Source organism: Vombatus ursinus, unplaced genomic scaffold (assembly GCF_900497805.2).
Source record: "Vombatus ursinus unplaced genomic scaffold, bare-nosed wombat genome assembly UNPS02014812.1, whole genome shotgun sequence".
NCBI classification, from domain to species: Eukaryota; Metazoa; Chordata; class Mammalia; order Diprotodontia; family Vombatidae; genus Vombatus; species Vombatus ursinus.
In genome coordinates, this window is record NW_020954590.1 from 3,142,904 (window position 1) to 3,161,263 (window position 18,360).

General features: G+C 37.9%; 1 protein-coding gene across 3 annotated transcripts in view; it reads left to right on the forward strand.

The window, feature by feature from the left end:
• The window catches only part of LOC114054125 (protein FAM110B), a 192,827-nt gene that overhangs the window by 47,703 nt on the left and 126,764 nt on the right, over positions 1-18,360 (forward strand). Inside the window, exon 1 of one of the 3 annotated variants that reach the window (XM_027877265.1) lies at positions 836-891. The exons of the other annotated variants lie outside the window; for them this stretch is intronic. The gene's annotated coding sequence lies outside the window, so the exon portion shown is untranslated. Of the gene's footprint in view, positions 1-835; positions 892-18,360 lie in introns of those variants that run through there. 3 annotated transcript variants of the gene reach the window in all.

Here is an 18,360-nt window from a genome sequence, read left to right on the forward strand (position 1 = left end):
TTTTCTTATTCCCCTGCCTCTCTCCTATTTCTCATGGGATCATAGATCTGAAATGAGAAGGGACATCAGATTGTCCAATCCCCTTGTTTTATTGATGAAGAAACAGATCTGGAGAAGTTTAATGAGTGGCCCAAAGCTCACACAGGTAAAATAGCCTAATAAGTGAGTTGGTTCTGGTAACAGGATTTGAAAAAGAGGAGGGGATGGAGAAGTAATTTAGCAAAACCAACCAAAACATCAACAGTTTCTTGTGTTACATAGAATATTCCACAACTGTAGACCTCTGCCTCTGTAATGAAGAAAGGGAGGGTTTGTTTTCCCCACCTCTCTGATGTCAAATTTGGTCATTAAAATTACACAGGATGGGGTGGGGAGGGGGTAACAGGTAAGGAAAGAAATAAACATTTATTAAGCACATGATGTATTGTGTTAAATTATTTACAAATATTATCTCATTTAATTTGACAACAACACCATAATGTAGGTGCTATTGTTATTGCTATTTGACAGTTGAGGAAATTGAAGCAAACATTGCGTAAGTGACTTGCCCAGGGTTACATAGCAAGGAAGTATGGGGAGGTAGATTTGAACTCTGTTCGTCATTACTCCATGCCTTGCTCTCTATCCACTGTACCACCAGCTGTCTTACTCAGCATTTCGGTGTTTGGTTTCAGTTGACTGTTCTTTTCCTTTACACTGATGTTGTTTAAATGTATCTTTTTTCCCTGTTCTACCTATTTCACTTTGCATATGTTCATATATGCATTTACTTTATAGTTGTACATATATTTTAATGACTTAATCACATACTTGTTTTTCTTTAGAGTGCATGCCTCTTTGGAGCATAGACTGTCTCTGGATTCTCAGCATCTGGAACAAGTCTTGTTCCTGGTAGGTGCCTAATTTATCTGTGGAATGGAATCTCATTTTGTCTTTACCCCATGTGTTACTAAGGATAAGTACTAGACCTGTGGTTACTCTGATTTGGAGAACTCCCAAGTGAAGACATTCCCTGTACTGATGAAGGTTGACACCCTCTCTGCAACTTAAGGTCTCAAAGAGTTGCCCAGAGGACTTGAAGGTTAAATGCCAGGCTCAGGGTGCCACAGCCAGTATGTGTCAGAGGCAGGATTTGAATTCATTTCTTCCTGATTTCAAGGCCAGCACTGTATCCATTATGACACAGCCTCTTGCAATGAGGTATTTTACGTATAGTGTCATTATTTTACACTTGAGGAAAGGGATGGTTGGGGGATTTAAGAGATCTGTACATGGTCACATAGTGTCAGGACTGAAATTCTAATTCACTTCTTCTTGACTCCAAATCAGTACTTTAGCTCTTGTACTCTACTGTTTCTTTGACAAAGATACCCTTCTTTTCAGAAGCTGCTTGTAGCTTAGTGGAAGAGTAGTGGACTGAGAGTCAGGAAGACCTGAGTTCAAATCCACCCTCAGATACTTCCTAGCTTTGTGACCCTGGGCAAGTCACTTAACCTCTGGTTGCCTGACAAAAGAATCCAATGGAGAAGGAAATGGCAAACTACTTCAGTATCTTTGCCAAGAAAACCCCTTGGATAATTATAGTCCATGGGGTCACAAAGAATTGGACACAATCGAACAACAACCCTTTTCTTCCTCTTTTGAAGTAGTTCTTCACATTGTATTACTAATCGATCTTATATCTGAAAAACTTGTTTGCCACACTAATGGCTAGTCCAGTCTCTCCTTTGATCATTTCCAATTTATCTCCAATTTATCTTGTTTGTAAGTAGTTGTGTGCCTGTTGTCTCTCCCATTAGACTGTGAGCTCCTTGAAAGCAAAGACTGCATTCTTTTTGCCTTTCTTTGAATTACTAATGCTTAGCACATACTTGGCACTTAATAAATTAATGCTTATTGATTTGACCCTAATTGAATTCTTATTTGTCATCTTTGATCATCTTTATCATCATTTTTACTGTTCTTTAAGCATCTATCATTCTTTTTGCTCTTCTTTAAGAATAAAACTTTTCAATTTTTAGAACTTTGTACACTATGCAAAATTGGAAATTTGCTAATTGTTAATTAGATATTTTTCTGACTTAAATTCTGAGCTAGCTAGAATCAAAGAACCCTGTTAACTCCAATAATCGTGATTTTTGAATTTTAATGGCATATGCTATTTACATTCCCCTTTTATCTTTTTTGATGCTGGCTCTTTGCAATAGCCTACTGTCCTTGGCACTGTTCTCTGACTTGTTTTGTGAGTTAGTTAGAACTGGATAATACAGGTTTTTTTTTTTCCTTTCCCATTGTTGTTCAGCGCTACCAGACCTTACTATCTTGATTCTTGTTCCCTCCCTCCACCCACTGCAATTACCATTTCATTTCAGAGGCTACTTTTCTCTCTTTGGAGTCTGTCAGCTGACAGATAGGCATCACTATACAGTGACACAAGCTGGAGACTGTCTGGATTGGAAATACAGCTTGTAGTGGACAAAATGAATTCAAGATTGTTCTGACCTAGTAGCTAGACCCATTTTCTTGTTGGTGTTTTTGTTTTTGTTATTTTGGTTTTGCATTTTAAAAAGAATCTAGTAGGGTAATTGTTTCTAATGAAAAAGTATATCCTCTTTCCCAGCATTTGTTAATAGTACATGAATGTATTAAAAATCCTTTAAATAAAATTTTGAGTTTAATGTTTAGCACTCTAGGTCTAAGGCAGTGAAGAATTTGGGCTTCAGTCCCTTCACTGCCCCTCTTTCCTCTCACCTTCTGCTCTAATTATTTATTCCTGTATTCTGTGTCCATGGAACTTACCTGTTGAGCAATACGGAATACTGGAAAGGAAACTGGATTTGGAGTTAAGGTTTCCTGTTCAAATTCAGGCTGTTACTTGTCCTTTCACCTCTGCCACTCTTCTCATCTGTAAAATGATAGGGTTCTTCTAGCTTCAACCAATCAATCATTCACTAAGCATTTACTCTCTACCATTTCCCAAGCACTGTGCTAGGTGCTGAAGATATAGATGGACAAAAAAAAAACAAATAGTTCCTGCCTTCAGAAAACTTATATTCATTAAGTGGGGGAACCATGTACACATATAAGTAAATACTAAGTAAACACAGTGGGGTGGGGGAATGGCACTAGTAGTTAATTCATAGGAGCCGCTTTTATATTAATTGTGTATTGAATGTTGATATGTTTTGGAATTGTTCTAGAATTGCCTCATCTACCTTTTTTGCCTTTCTTTACCGGATTGTAAACTTTTTAAAGTATCCCTTTTGTATGCCTGGTATTTCTGTATCTTAATGTTATGCAATAGCAGTGTTCCTTAAAATTGAATTTAACAATATTCATTAAGTGCCTCCTCTGAGCAAGTTACTGTCTGTCGGTCGATAAATATTTATTAAGTGCCAGGCAGTTTTCTAAGTGCTGAGGATACAAAGAAATATTTAAAAAAACAGACAAGCAAAATAGACCCTGCTCTCAAGTAGCTTGCAATCTAATGGGGAAAAAGAACACATCAAAGGAAGTTGGAAAAATTTGGGGGAAGGAAGGAAAGGTGAGGGAAGGAAGAGCATGGATGGTAAAGTCCAAAGCAGTGCAGGCAGGTGGGAAATGAAGAGAGGGCTAGTCTGGGAGCCCTCCTCAAATGGAGGTTCTGTGAGGAGCTCTCCACCCTCGGTTCAGATGGGTCCCTGGGGCAGAGGATACTGGTGGTGTGAGTACCAGAGATGATGTATTCTTGTAGGATGATGAAGTTCTGGGAGCAAGATGGAAAGGAAATCAAGAACCTGCTGTGGCAGAGCTGTGAAAAGTGGTCTGTAAATCAAATCCTTTTTCAAATGATAAGGAAGTATGGGAGAGAGGCCACTTGCTGTTTAAAAGAATTCCTTTTACAAATTTAAGAATTCTCCTCTAAATGCATCTTTAAATTAGGATTTTTCTTCTGTCAGGTTTGATTAAAATGGAGCACACCTTGAACTGTGCTTTGTGTTCTAGAGTTAATGAGGAGGCAGAAGAGAGCACTGAATATAATGAAAGAAGAAACATTTAAATTGCCCTACTTTGTAGGCTCTTCTCAATTTTGTCCAATAAATCACCAAGAATTTATTAAGAGCCTTTACTTTGTATTTACTGTGTATAATGTTTGGGGGTGGGCGTGGGGAGAAAGTAGAATGGTCAATGAATATAGGATAGGCAGAACCCGAGGATAGACCCAACATTGTGGGGCATAATGATGATGCGTCAGACCCATTCTGGATGGTCAGACATGTAGGAGGATGAATCTAATTCTTTTAGGGAACTTTGTGACTAATGATCGGTCATTGCCAATTTAACTACTTGGGTTTCTGCTGTTGGCAGTACATCTCTGGGGGAGCTTGGTGTTAGTCTGGCTTTTGGAGTAGATTATAAGGTCAAAGGATTTAGAACTGGAAGGGACATTAGAGACCATCTAGTCCATGGGTGAAGTGTTGTTTTTGTTTTTTTTTTTAATCATGGATCCTTTTGGCATCCTATTCAAGCTGTGGACCCCTTCTCAGAATAAAGTCTTTCAATGCATTAAACACATAGGATTTCAAAGAAAATCAATTATGTTGAATTCTGGTCATTAAAATATCTTACAGTTATCAAAATATTTTACAGAGGAAGAAACTGGGGGAGGGAATGATTATTATAGAGCTAATTAAGTGACAGAGCTAGGATTTTATCCCAAGTCTTTTAACCTCAAATTCTGATCTCTTTACACTCCACAGTACTACCCTCATTTCCACCAAGTGATTCAGTTTGAACTGACTTACCTGAGGAATACAGTGGTTTTCCTGTAGCACAAAAACCAAGAACGACGTCCCTAGGGCACACCACTAGATACTTCACCCCAAAGTTGACTTCAGTCCATTTTTCAGTGCTGTGTGAGTCTAGCCATTCCATCAATTTTGAATCCACCACACACACACACACACACACAGGTTGTTTAGTTCATGACTCTCCACCTTTTCCTCCCAAAGCCCAGATGAGACTTTCTCAAAAGCGTGGCTAAAATCCAGATATATACCATGTCTGTTCGCTCGGTATGAAAAGGAAGAGAGAAGTTAGTATGGTATGACATTCTAGGTGAACCCATGCTGGTGCTTAGTAATCACAGCTTCCCTTTCATTGAAGGTTTTTGAGTTGAGGATTGGTAGGTGAAGGAAGGATGGATTGGAGAAAGGAGAAGTGGAGGTAGGAAGACCAGATAGGAGGTTAATATAATGGTCTAAATAAGAACTGAATGAAAGCCTAAACTGGAGTGGTGGCACTATTAGTGGAGTTGATGTCAAATCAATAGGAGCTGGGAGCTGATTGGATATACAGTTCATCTTCTATGATATAAGCATTTAGTCCCAGGTACTGTAAGGCCTAGAAGTAAAGCATCAAATCAAAAACATATAGGGTAGGTGTTGAGGGTGGTTGTTGTAGGGGTAGGGCTTTGGGTAGGAATAGCCAATAACCAGTGTTAGACTTCTTGATTTGATCAGTTGTATTAAGAACAGATACAAAATTGTTTGAAGAAATTATGTCCATTTTCTTGCACTTTCAAGTCCTCATGTTTCTCCTTTCACCAACTTTTTTTAATGTGTGTTTTGCCTTTTCTGACTAGGAAATCTAGAGAGACCTCATTTATAAGAAGAATAGGGAGAGGAATTGGAAAGGGGAGTACGAGTATATATTTCATACCAGAACAGTGGAATCACAGCACACATAGAGCTTAAAAGTGTTCTTTTATGGCATCTTTCCATTTCCCGCCATTCTTATTTCAGCAAGTCTCTGCTGGTGTATAAAGGTTAATGGTAAAATAAATGTAAACTGCTAATGCATAAATGCTCTCTGGCAGGAGAATAAAACATTGCAAAGTTATAAATTGCTAGAGTAGACTACACTAAGGTTACCTAGTGAGTAAACATTGAATAAAACAATTTATTCCATCAAGAAACTGAATCAAGATCCTTCCTTCTAAAAGGTCTCTTTTTCTCTAGCACTGCATCTCCTCTTCCACGGCTGAAAGTGTCCTATTATAAGATTATGTCTTTCTTGCTCAATAAATATTGAGGATTATTTTCTAGTTGGTGTCAGACATTTAAAAATATTATTTTATTGATGCCTTTTGTTTATATACCACATTAATTTCTGAATATATCCTTTCCTACCCCCTACCCTGCATGAGCCCAGACATTTTATATTTATATATGTATGTCTATGTATTTGTATATATGTGTCTATTCATATATATGTATATCTACATATGTATACATGTATTATACTTCTACAACTTTCTCAATTTGTTATCACAAGATTAGTTGCCAAATAATTATGAGAATATTTAATAGTCTTTTCTGTCTATATTCTTTCCCTTAATCCTTTATCTCATCTACTCCCCTAGCTTTTATGCAGATGACTCCCAAATCTTTATTTTAAGATTAAACTTTTAACTCTTTGCTAAGCTGGATATTTACCCAGTCATTTTTTTTTGGCTGTATCTTTTCTTTGTGCTGCAGGAAAACCGCTGTATTCCTGAGGCCATTCAGGTATAGCTGACCTACTTGGAGGAGGATTAGGATATGGGGCAGCTAGGTGGTACAATGGATAGACTCCCTGGAGTCAGGGAGACCTGAGTTCAAACCTAGCCTCAGACACTTACTAGCTGTGTGACCCTGGGCAAGTCACTTAACATCTGTTTGTCTCAGTTTCCTAATCGGCAAAATGAGAATAATAGCACCCAGCTCCCAGGGTTATTGTGAAAATCAAATGAGATAATTATTGCAAAGCACTTAGCACAGTGCCTGGCACATAGTAAGTCCTATATACATGTTATTTTTTGTTATTACTACTAGTAGTAAATATTATTGATATTAAAGGATCCAGGGTTTGACATTAAAGAACTTGGGTTCAAATCTGAGCTCTGTGACCCTGAATGTCTTTTAGACATTTCACAAGCACTCTGAACTTATTATGACTAAAATGAAACTCATTTTCCTTTTCAAACTTCCTTTCTCTTGTGTTTCCACTTTCTGTTAATGACATTGAAATTTTTCTGGTCATGCAGGCTTTAACTTTGGAGTTCCGTCTCCTTTCCCTTCTCCCACTGAGTGCACTTGAGTTATTAAAGGTCCCATTGTTTCATCATAGTTTTTGCTCCTGTTATCTAATGCTTCTTCTCCATTCTCATCGACTCCACCTTTGTTCAAGCCCTCCATGCATTTTCCCTGGAGTATTGCAGTAGGCTCCTAACTAGTTCCCCACCTCTCTTCTCACTGTAGTCTGTCATATACATTACTGACCACATCACCCTCCTGATGCCCAAATGAGATCATATTACTCAAGGTCAAAACATTCAAGGACTTTGTCTTCCTAATAAAATAAAACCAAATTAGTTTGTCATTCGAGGTTGTCGATAGCCTGGCTCCAACCTTACGTCATTAAACTAGAGAGTTTTTCATAATCTAAATATATCCTGTGCTTTCTTGTTTCTATAGGTTTGATTTTCTGTATATAGAAGTACCTAGCTAGGGGCAGCCCGGTGGCACCATGCATAATGCTGGGCCTGGAATCAGGAAGTACTGTGTTCAAATTTACTTCAGACACTTACTAGCTATGTAACCCTGGGCAAGTCACTAAACTTCTGTTTGCCTCTGTTTTCTCAGCTGTAAAATGTGGATCATAATAGTACCTACCTCCCAAGGTTGTTGTGGGAATAAAATGAGAACATATATGGAAAAAGAGCTTAGCACAGTACCTGGAACATAGTAGGTACCATATAAGTGCTTCTTCCCTCCCTCCTTCCCATTTCATCTTTTACTTGGGCCTTCTCCTCCAACCTTCATGCATCTTGCACTGGGTCATATTCATAGACCTCAATCAACAAATGTTTACTGAATTAAATTATTAGTCTAACACATTGAATATGTCAGGATGGTAGAGGTTGGGGATTTAAGCTGAATACCTCTTTATAGTCGTAATGGTTCCATTTTCTTCATTGGGGGTCCATTCCTTTAGAAACTTGGGGGTTGTGTTTGACCATTTGGTGTAATAAAAGAAGAATAAGAACAAAATTAGACTTTTGTTAAGACTTATACCTCAAGGACAATGTAGTCAGCATTGTCCTAGATTGTAGGTAGGTCTCAAGCTCTAAGACACCTCAGAATATCTAGTTCACCGCCTTCATTTTACAGATTGGAAAACCAGGGCCCAGGGAGGTTAAGTCACGCAAGTAGAAAATGATAGTGTCGGGATTTGAACTCAGGCCCTCAGACTCCGGAGGCAGTATTCTTTCTAATGTACCATGATGACACTCACCATGTACATATAATCATCTGCACACATGAGACATTGACAAAATGCACATTATGTATAGTTTGATATTTTAATTATCTGTGTGCCAAAGGCTCTCCCTTTTCCCTCACAACCAGACTGCAAGCTTTAGTAAGAAGGGATCATTTCTTTCTTATTTAAAATTTCTCTCTCCCCTATTATATTAACTCACCCAGTATGCTGTTTTTAAAGTAAGAGCTTAATATATTAGGTGAATGGAACAAACTGAAATTACTGCTATTCTGCTCTGAGTGGTAGAGGGGTAAGTTGGAAGACCTAACATTATCCTGGTTGTGAATCTGGAGGCTTCAGTCTTTTCCCTGACTAGGCTAACACGCCACTGATACCACTGCTTTCCTTTCTCCCACTCCTATTCTCTTTCCTGCCCACAGAGAACCCAGTAATTAAGTGATGAATATGGTGACATTCCATTTCCTGTGCCTAGACTTTTGTATAGGCTGACCCCCATGCTTTCCCTCCTTTCCTTCTGCCTCTTAAGAATCTCAAACTTCCTTTAAAGTTCATCTAAATGAGAACCTCCTACATTAGCTTTCATTATTTTTTTCCCTGAACCTCCCCCTCCCCCAAAAAATCCAGTAGTTAATGGTAGTAACAATAATTGATATTGTTCAGTCGTGTCTGACTCTTTGTGACCCCTTTTGGTATTTTTTTGGCCAAGATACTAGAGAGTGGTTTGCCATTTCCTTCTCCGGCTCATTTTACCCATGAGGAAACTGAGGCAAACAGGGTTAAGTGACTTGCCCAGAGTCACACAGCTAGTAAGTGTCTGAGGCTGGACTGAACTCGAGAAGAGTCTTCCCGACTCCACTGTGCCACCTAGCAACCCTATAATAGCTAGCATTTATGTAGCAATTTATCTTGTATTTGCTTTGGCATCAAGGTAGCCTGAGAGAGTGCATAGAGCAGTGAACTTGGAGTTATGGAGACCTGAGTTAGAAACGTATTTCAGATACTTATTAGCTTTGTGACCCCAGGACAAGTTACTTAACTTCTATAAATCAAAAGTTTCCCCACCTGTAAATGGGGCTCAATAATTGCATATGAATCACTTAAAAACAACAACAACCACCTTCAAGCACTATACAGTGTGTCCCAAAAGTCTTACAGCAGTTTTAAGTTATTAAAGCTTAGTTCAATTTTAGCTTAAAACTACACTAAGACTGTTGAAATGTTAGTCACTCTTATTTGTTACTTTGGCAATGAGGTAGTGTGGAGCAGTGGGTAGAGTTGTCCTTGACTATAAGATTCAACTGCCTCTAGCAAAATAGTTCTCAGTGTGGTCAGACCCTTTCAGGGGGTTCATGAGATTAAAATTATTTTCATAATAACATTAAAACGCTATTTATCTATTAAAATACTCTTCCCTTTTCCAGCTACATGTCAGGTTTAGTTCCTATCCCTTACTTTGTACGTAATTTGTATTTACTAATACTGCTTATACACGTTGTTTCCCCTAATAGAATGTACGCTTCTCATGGGTAGGATCTGTTTTGCCTCTTGTCTTGGGGCCTTGAACAAATCATTCCTTGTTTTTTGATTACCAGATGTTTGATGTCACTGAGGTTAGGCTATTGATTCAAGTTGAAAATTCCTCTTCCATCTTTGAGATAATGGGCTTCAAGGGTGGGAAGCCTGGGGCCTCAAGGCCACTTGTGATCCTCTAGGTCCTCAAGTGCAGCCCTTCGACTAAATCCAAACTTCACAGAACAAATCCTTTTATTCAGGGTTCCCCACCCTGGTTAGATAATGGGAAAGTAGAGGTTCAGGTAGTTTTGGATCAGGACCTTTGAAGACTCATTTCAATCCCATCTCTGTTGTCTTGTATAACAAATCATTGGTCTTCTCGTTAGCCCTAGGACCCCTTATCTGTAAAATAAGGGCAGTGGGTTGATTGATGATGATCACTAAGGGCCTTTCCAGACCTACAGAAGACTGGGATTCATTGGTTTGCTTCCTCTCCTAAAAGTTAGAGCAGTTATAAACTGAATTACGTATGTTCTTTGTTAGTTTATGCTAAACTTGTTTCAGATAGTTCGATTCAATTTAAGAAGCAATTATTAAGGAACTACTACTTGCAGTCACAGTAAAGAACTCCTATATTTACACACATTTTCTTTGAAAATGAAGCACTTAGAGTTTCTAAGGGGCTGAGAGTTAAGGATGTAATGGCAGGGTGACTTCTCTTTTAGACATCCAGGAATAAATATGATACTAGTGGTGATAATGTATAATAGCCTTCATTTATACAATGCTTTTAACATTTACAAAGCACTTTACACACAACAGCCCTGTGAGCTAGGGAGTGTAAGTATTTCACAGATGAATGAAATGAGGCTTAGAAAGATTAAGTGACCACTAGCCACTTAAGGACCCACAGCTGGTCAGTGTCAAAGCTGGGATTTAAACACCAAGTTTCCTTATTCCAAGTCCAGTGCCCTTAGCATCATGCAGGGTTACCTTTTAAACTTTTTTCTGGTTCAGATTGTACAGTACCTTCTCATAGCCAGTTCTGGCAGATTGATACATCTCTAGTCTGTCCAGATTTTATAAACACAAGCTTTCAGTTCACACACTGAGATCTCTCTGACCTCTCTCCTGGGAAAGGGGCTGGTGAGAAGCTGCTGACACAGTGAGGAAAGGGTCACGGACACATCCTTAGACACACTTGGTTTTTGCCCATCCCCATACTGTGTGTGGTTCAGAATGGCCCTTGTGTGCCCAGAATCTTGCTACATTGTCATCTATTAAGCTTTTCTAGTGCTAGTTCTGGATGTTCTGAAGGTTGAATTAAAATGACCAATAGCAATAATTAAATTAAATTAAAATCTGCTCATTATATATAAATCAAGAGAACATTGCCTTTGCTGTACAGTCAAGTTTTGTTATAATGCTTATTTTGAAAACGCAAATTTGTTCCAAACTGACTGATGTATTAGAAAACAATTTGAGCATGCTCTTCGAATATCGAGAGATTTCTTCCTGTAGAAAGAGAATGAAGAAAACTGCAACACTTCACAATAACTCACAAGCTGCAATCTTTCTGACACTCCCTTCCACAAGCAAATTGGGGTTTTTTCGAGGTAAAGTACCATGTATTTATTATGTCTTCTGCTGTAGTAGGAGCTATGGGAAGGAGGAGAGCTGGTTCACCATCCCCAACCCCCACCCCACTTAGGCCATGGCCTCCAAGTCTGAGGCCTAACTTTTCAGATAGTGCCAGCCCAGTCCCTGTGGGAACTGGGGTAGAGGCCAAGCAGTAGTCTGAGTCACTGATGCTACCACTATTTATTGTAATATTTATGTATTTCTTAGTCATTTGACGTGTATAAAACTATGCTACCATTTTTATTAGGTTCCTGTCTTTTTTATGTGTCATTGATGAAGTTTTTGAGTGTTATGCTCCTAACCCTGTTTTCCCCATAAACCCTGTGGTTTTTTATTGTGAGATTTTACATAGCGAAGTGTTTTTTGGGAAGAAACATGTCTCATTTTAGCAGAAATGACTGTCAGTCATAAAAAGTTTCTGCTTCTATGCTCTCTAAAAACTTTACTCAGTGCAAAACCAGTTCTGCCATTTAAAAAAAAATCTTCTGTGCTTAAACTAGGATCAGACATACCCCCAGATAGCATGCCAAGGACTGTGTTTATTCTGATCTCCAGATATAGCACTTCAAATTCTGTGGATCAGCCTGGACCCTTTCAGTCAGTCGTGTATTCACAGTATAACGTTTTCAGTTCCCTAAAACATGCTTCTCCCTCAGGGTCCAAGCATCTTGGACCCTGCTTGAACCCAAGAGAATGAAGTCTTCTTTTCAGGTAAGACAATAGCACTCTAAGGATTAGTGTGTATTTTAAATTAAATCAAAACAGCACAGGCTTCACCAAGGTGACACCCATGGGCGTTGTTTTCTCTCAGATTTTGCAAGCCAGACTGGATGTTAGTTGTTTGGTAGAGTTGTTTTGACCAGTGGACATATACATTTGGCAGAGAGGAGGCAGGTCTGGGGTGTGACCATAGGCAATCAGAAAGGGACAGGCATTGGTATCCAAACTGTTCAATTCAGCTCACATTCATTAAGAAAGCTCTATGTACAAGGGATTGGGGGTACAAAGTCACAATGAAAAAAAGCAAACTGTCCCTTAGCAGGGCATTATCGTAATAAACAGTACATTATGATAGTGAAAACACATTGGAAATTTTTAAATCCCATGTTTCACCTAGTGAAGGTGAAGCAACTAAGTGGTATAGTGGATCGAGCACTGAGTTTAGAGTCAGGAAGACCGGAGTCCAAATTCTGCCTCAGGTTTTTACTAGCTCTGTGACCCTTAGCAAGTTACTTAATTTCTCTCAGCCTCAGTTTACTCTTTTGTAAAATAAGGGAGTTGGACTTGATGGCCTCTATGGTCCAATCTAACTCCGTAGTCCATCGAATTAGTTTCTGGTCCAAAAGCCAGTGGGACTGAATGTTAACAGTGCCAGACTGACAGTCAAGGGATTTTTTTTTTTTATTCTAGACAATCACTAATTCTTGAACCCAGAACAAATTGCTTATCTTTTTTAGTGCATTAGGTTTTTCAGTTGAAAAATTAGGTTAGTGATCTTTATCTCCTATCTATATTTATTATTTGTGTAAACAAATAAGGTAAAATCATTCTAGCATTTTTCTCCTTAAACTACCATTGCCATCTCCTACAAGAAACCTTTCCTTTTTCCCTTCTCTCCTTACCCCTATAGCCCTTCCCACCACCAATTCTCTTTCTGGCCCCCAAAATATATATATATATGTCTTATATATGTTTTGTGTCTATTTGTGTTAAGTTTTTTTTTCCATGATAGAAGATGAGCTCCTTGAGGACAGGAACTGCTTCTTTTTTTGGGGGGGGGGGTAACTCCAGTGCCTAGCACATCATAATTGTTTACTAAATGACTGTTGTTTGATTAAGATTGAGTTATCTTCTTAGTGAGAAGAATAAGCAGGATGTAGTGGATAGAGTTCTGAATTTGGAGTTAGGAAGACCTAGCTAGATTCAAATCTTGCTCTTATAGATTTATGAGCTATATCACTTAACTTCTCTGGGCCTCAGTTTCTTCATCTGTAAAAAGAGGGGTTTGTTGGACTTGCTGGCTTCTAATACCACTTCTAGCTCTAAGATCCTATCAATGGTCATAAGCAATTTAATGTAATACTCGTTCATGTTTGGTCCTGGGCTAAGAAATTTGAACAGGGAAAAGGGAATAGAGGTGCTCTTTGCTCTTACTAAATTTGTTACTTAAAATTACACACATACAAACCTATGCATGTATGTAAATTTGTGCCATGGCTTAAGCCCATGAAGTAGTTAATGTCCATAAACATTTCACAAAATAATGTATACTTTGGTTGACAGTTCATTGATAAGGTATCCAAGGGGTGGTTTTTAAAAGCGAAAAGAAAAGAAAATGCACCACAAGTTTGAGTAGTTTATATGAGACAAGGAGATAAATCCATAATACCCTGGTGACGGGAAGGAGCTACCTCTTACAAACCTAGCATCATACATAACATGTTCATTTTGGGAACTTTCCTTGGGGCATCATCTTCAAACTTTGTTCTTGCACAAAAATGATCTATTCTATGTGAATGTGAGCTCTGTGAGAACATTTTTATGCGGATACTTTTCTTTCTGTAATGTTACATATGAAATTATATTACACAATAAAGCCACATGAATCATTCACATTCTTTTATACTGCTGATGTGTAAGTGTCTGAATTATTTTATCCATGTGGATACTCCTTTCCCTGGCATAAATTGCAACCTCACTTGGGTCTTGCCAGGATGAGAAGCCTGGGTGAAAGGTGACCATGATTTTCTACAAATTCTTCACAAAGATCTTCACAAAGGATCTAGCCAATGGCCTTGAGGCCTTCTTTATAGGGTAGATACCAAAGCGACACTTGGACTGTCCTTTGTTCTTGTCTCTTCTAATCATAAATATCATTTAATATGTCTTTGATGCTGTATTTATTAAATGTCTTTATGTATCAAGTTTTCATTTGTAACATACTACCCTTTATTTATTCTGACCATATAACTCTCCATTGCCCATTGGTTCACCTACAAAAAATACTTTTTGCATGTGACAGACTGGGATATATGCAAATGGATTTAATTTGATCTAATGTTATCCAGATTTTACCCCTAATTTCACTTTTCACAATGGCATTCTCCATCTTTGAAAGGGGCAGTGTGATATTGGAAAAGAGGCTAGTCTCAAAATAGAGAAGAGATAGATTTAACTGCTGACCATTAATACATAATAGCTATGTGATAGTGGAAAAATCACTTAACTTCTATATGTCCCAAGTATCTCAGTTGGAAGGTTTTATTTTATTTCTTATTTTATAGATAGGTAAAGTAAGGCCTAGAAAGGTGAAATTGAGTGCTAAGGACCCCTCAGGAAATAAATGTCAGAGGGTGGTAGATTTAGAACTGAAAAGCACCTACCCTGGGATTCATCTGGTCAACCCCCTCCTTCTTTTAGATGAGGAAACTGAGGCCTAGAGAGTTAGTGACTTCCCTGAGGTCACATAGACTAATAAGTAGCCAGCACTCTTTGCAATATATAGAGTTGTGGGGCTAGATGGCATATTGGGTAGAGCACCAGCCCTGGAGTCATGGGGGACCTGAGTTCAAAACTGGCCTCAGACACATGATACTCACTAGCTGGGTGACCTTGGGCAAATCACTTAACCCCAGTTGCCTGGCCAAAAATAAATAAATGAAAAGCAATATATAGAGTTGTGATGTAACTTCAACCCATTTCTTCTTCTACCATATCATATTGTTGAAACTTGTCCCCCAAAGCTCTGTCCTCGGCCCTCTTCTCTTCTCCCTCTATACTAGCTTACTTGGTGAGCTGAAACTCCTGGGTTCAATTATCATCTCTTTGCGAGTGATTCTCAGATATGTTTATCCAGCCCCAATCTCTCTCCTGAACTCCAGTCTTGCATCACCAATTTCTTGTTGGATATCTTGAACTGGATATCTCATAAGCATCTCAAACTTACCATGTCCAGAACAGAACCCATTATCTTTCTGTTGACGTCCTCCCATCTTTCTACTTTCCCTATTACTGTCAAAGGCATCATCATCCTCCCAGTCATCCAGGCTCACAACCTAGATATCATTCTTGACTCATCACTTGCCCTCAAAGACCTTCCTTCTCCATATTTAATTAGTTGCCAAGTGTTGTTTCTACCTTCTTAACATCTCTTATATACATCCCCTTTTCTCTTCTTACGTGTCTGCATTACTAGTGAAGGTCCTTAATCATCTCACACTTAAACTATTGTAAATAGCCCTCTGGTCAATCTCCCTGCCTCAAGTCTTTCCCCACTCCAGTGTAACCTCTACTTAACTGCCAAAGGGATATTCCTAATGTATACAACTGACCATGTTACCTCTTCCCCCTACTAAATAAACTCCCATTGGCTCCCTATTGCCTCTAGAGTAAGATACAGTTTTCTCTCTATGGCTTTTAAAGCCTTTCACAATCCAACATGATTTGGTCAGAGGATATGTGTTGGGGGTACTGAGTTGGATGGTTCTGGTAAGCCAGTTAATGGACCAGACAAAAGAATATGAGATTGATGTAATAGGCTGTAGGGAGATTTAGCATTCATGCCTCGTCTATACCCTAACCCTCTCATTTTTATACGTGAGGAAACTTAACAAAGGAGTGACATGATATAAGGGGTTATTTAGGAAGATTAAGGACTGATGGTCTTTCAGATCCCTTCCAGCTTTGAATCTATGATCCTATGATTTGGCAGCTTTATATGTGTGTGTGTATATGTATGTGTGTGTGTGTGTGTATATATATATGTGTGTATAGATGTATAGATGTATGTATGCATATGCTTCTTCTTTCCCTTTGTAATGATCCAACTTTTATATATATGTGTGTGTGTATATGTTAGTTATATATACTTATATATAAAAGTTTTATATATACATATAAGTTGGATATATATATACTTATATACATATATAAATTTTATGTGTGTGTATGTATGTATGTATATACATATAAGTTGGATCATTGCAAAGGAAAAGAAGAAGCAGAAAAACCAGTTAAGTAGTTCAAGCATGAATGCTAGTTTGTAGGAAAGATTGGTGGTGGGATGGTTATTGGTCTTAAGTGTTCATTTTATCTGACAATTCAACCTTAAACATTTACTATTGTAAGTTATTGTATGCAAGTCAAGTTACAAAAATTAATGGCAGCATCATGGTAAATTCCTTTTCTGGGCTTTCTCTTACACCTGTAGTTCCATTGTGAAATAAAACAATAGAAAAAGGAATCACAAATAATACTATAAAAGTCAGTGGCAAGAATAGGTGACAGCTTCTAGTGCAAAATATACTGGATTAGGAGGCATGAAGTGAGGAATAATAACATTTATATAGCACTTTAAGGTTTACAAAGCAAAATATATGTATTATCTCATAACAACCCTAGATAGTAAGTACTATTATTTTGCCTTTTTTAACAGTTAAAGAAGTTGAGGCAAACAGAGGTTAAGTTATTTGACCAGGGTGAAATAGCTGGTAAGTATCAGAGAATTTGAACTCGAATCTTCCTGATTCCTACTCCAGTGCTCTACTCTAGCTGTTCTGCTTTTGGCTCTGCTGTCTAATTATTAAGTGAGAAAGTTGGGCTGAATGCTTTTTCTTTCTTTAAAAATTTTAAATTTACATTTATTTTGTTTCTGTACCTTAATTTCTGTGTATATTTCTCCCCTTCCAATACCCAGAGAATCATTCCCTATAACTAAGGAAAAAGGAGGAGGTAGGGGAAGCTATTCAGTAAAATTAACACATCAGCTGAATCTGATAGTATATGTGGTATTCCAGATACAGAATGCCCCACTTTGTAAAGGGAGAGAAGTTATTTTCTCCTTTCTCAGGGCCCAGATTTGGCCAGTATGACTAAACAGTATTGTCTCTGTCTTTGTTTCTTTCTTTCCTTCCTTCCTTCCTTCTTCTTTTCATTTACATTGTTATTGTATTTCAGATTCCACCTAATTCACTCTCATGAATTCATGTCTTCTCTGACTTCCTCATGTCTTGCTATGTAGCAATATCCCATTTTATTCATGTACCACAATTAGTTTGGCTATTTATTCCCTAATCTGCAATGTTTCCAAATGGCATATACTTTTCCCCCAGCGTTTTGCTATCACAAATACCAGATAGTACTGGTATGATATATGTGATTTATACAAAATAAATAACTTAAGAATGGCTCTTTTAAAGGATTCTTTCAGCAAAGAGAGAGAGAGAGACAGAGACAGAGAATATATGAAAGAATTGTTTTGGCCCTTATCGTAGTAGATAGGATAGTTTCAGAACTCTTTGAAAAAGCAAATTTGAAACCATCAATAAGTTAAGTAATGAAGAATTGCCACTTCAGTATGAATATGATTTTAACTAAAAATCAATTTGTTTTCTTTATCATTAAAAATATCCAACCAGAAGCGCATTGGATAAAATGATTGCCAGATATATAGGTTTTTTACGTATTTTGCTGATGATATAAGATTTGTGTTCCTTCCTACTGTTACTGGAGCATTTGCTTTAAATGAGGTGAATTGAAAAACATTTATTCATTAATTGTTTCCAGTGATACGTATAACTTCCAGTGATATTCTGCTCACAGCTTGCAAATATCATGGTTTTATCTTTGTTCTGATCAGTGTACTATTCACAAATTCATTATTATCCTGGAGCCTCTTTCCCCAAAGGGAGTTTTGGCTTTTACTTCCTATTCCTTCTGCAATTTGACTGAAGAGTTTTAGAATTAAAAAAAAAACAAGCAAAACAAAACACAGAAATCATGTGTAAGCCTTGGAACTGCAAAGTAGACACATCTGTTTTCACATAAGTATAAATTGCTGCCTTCCAAATATTAAACATAGAATTCTTGCCACATAGTTGAATAAAGTTTTCCATCCTTGAAATG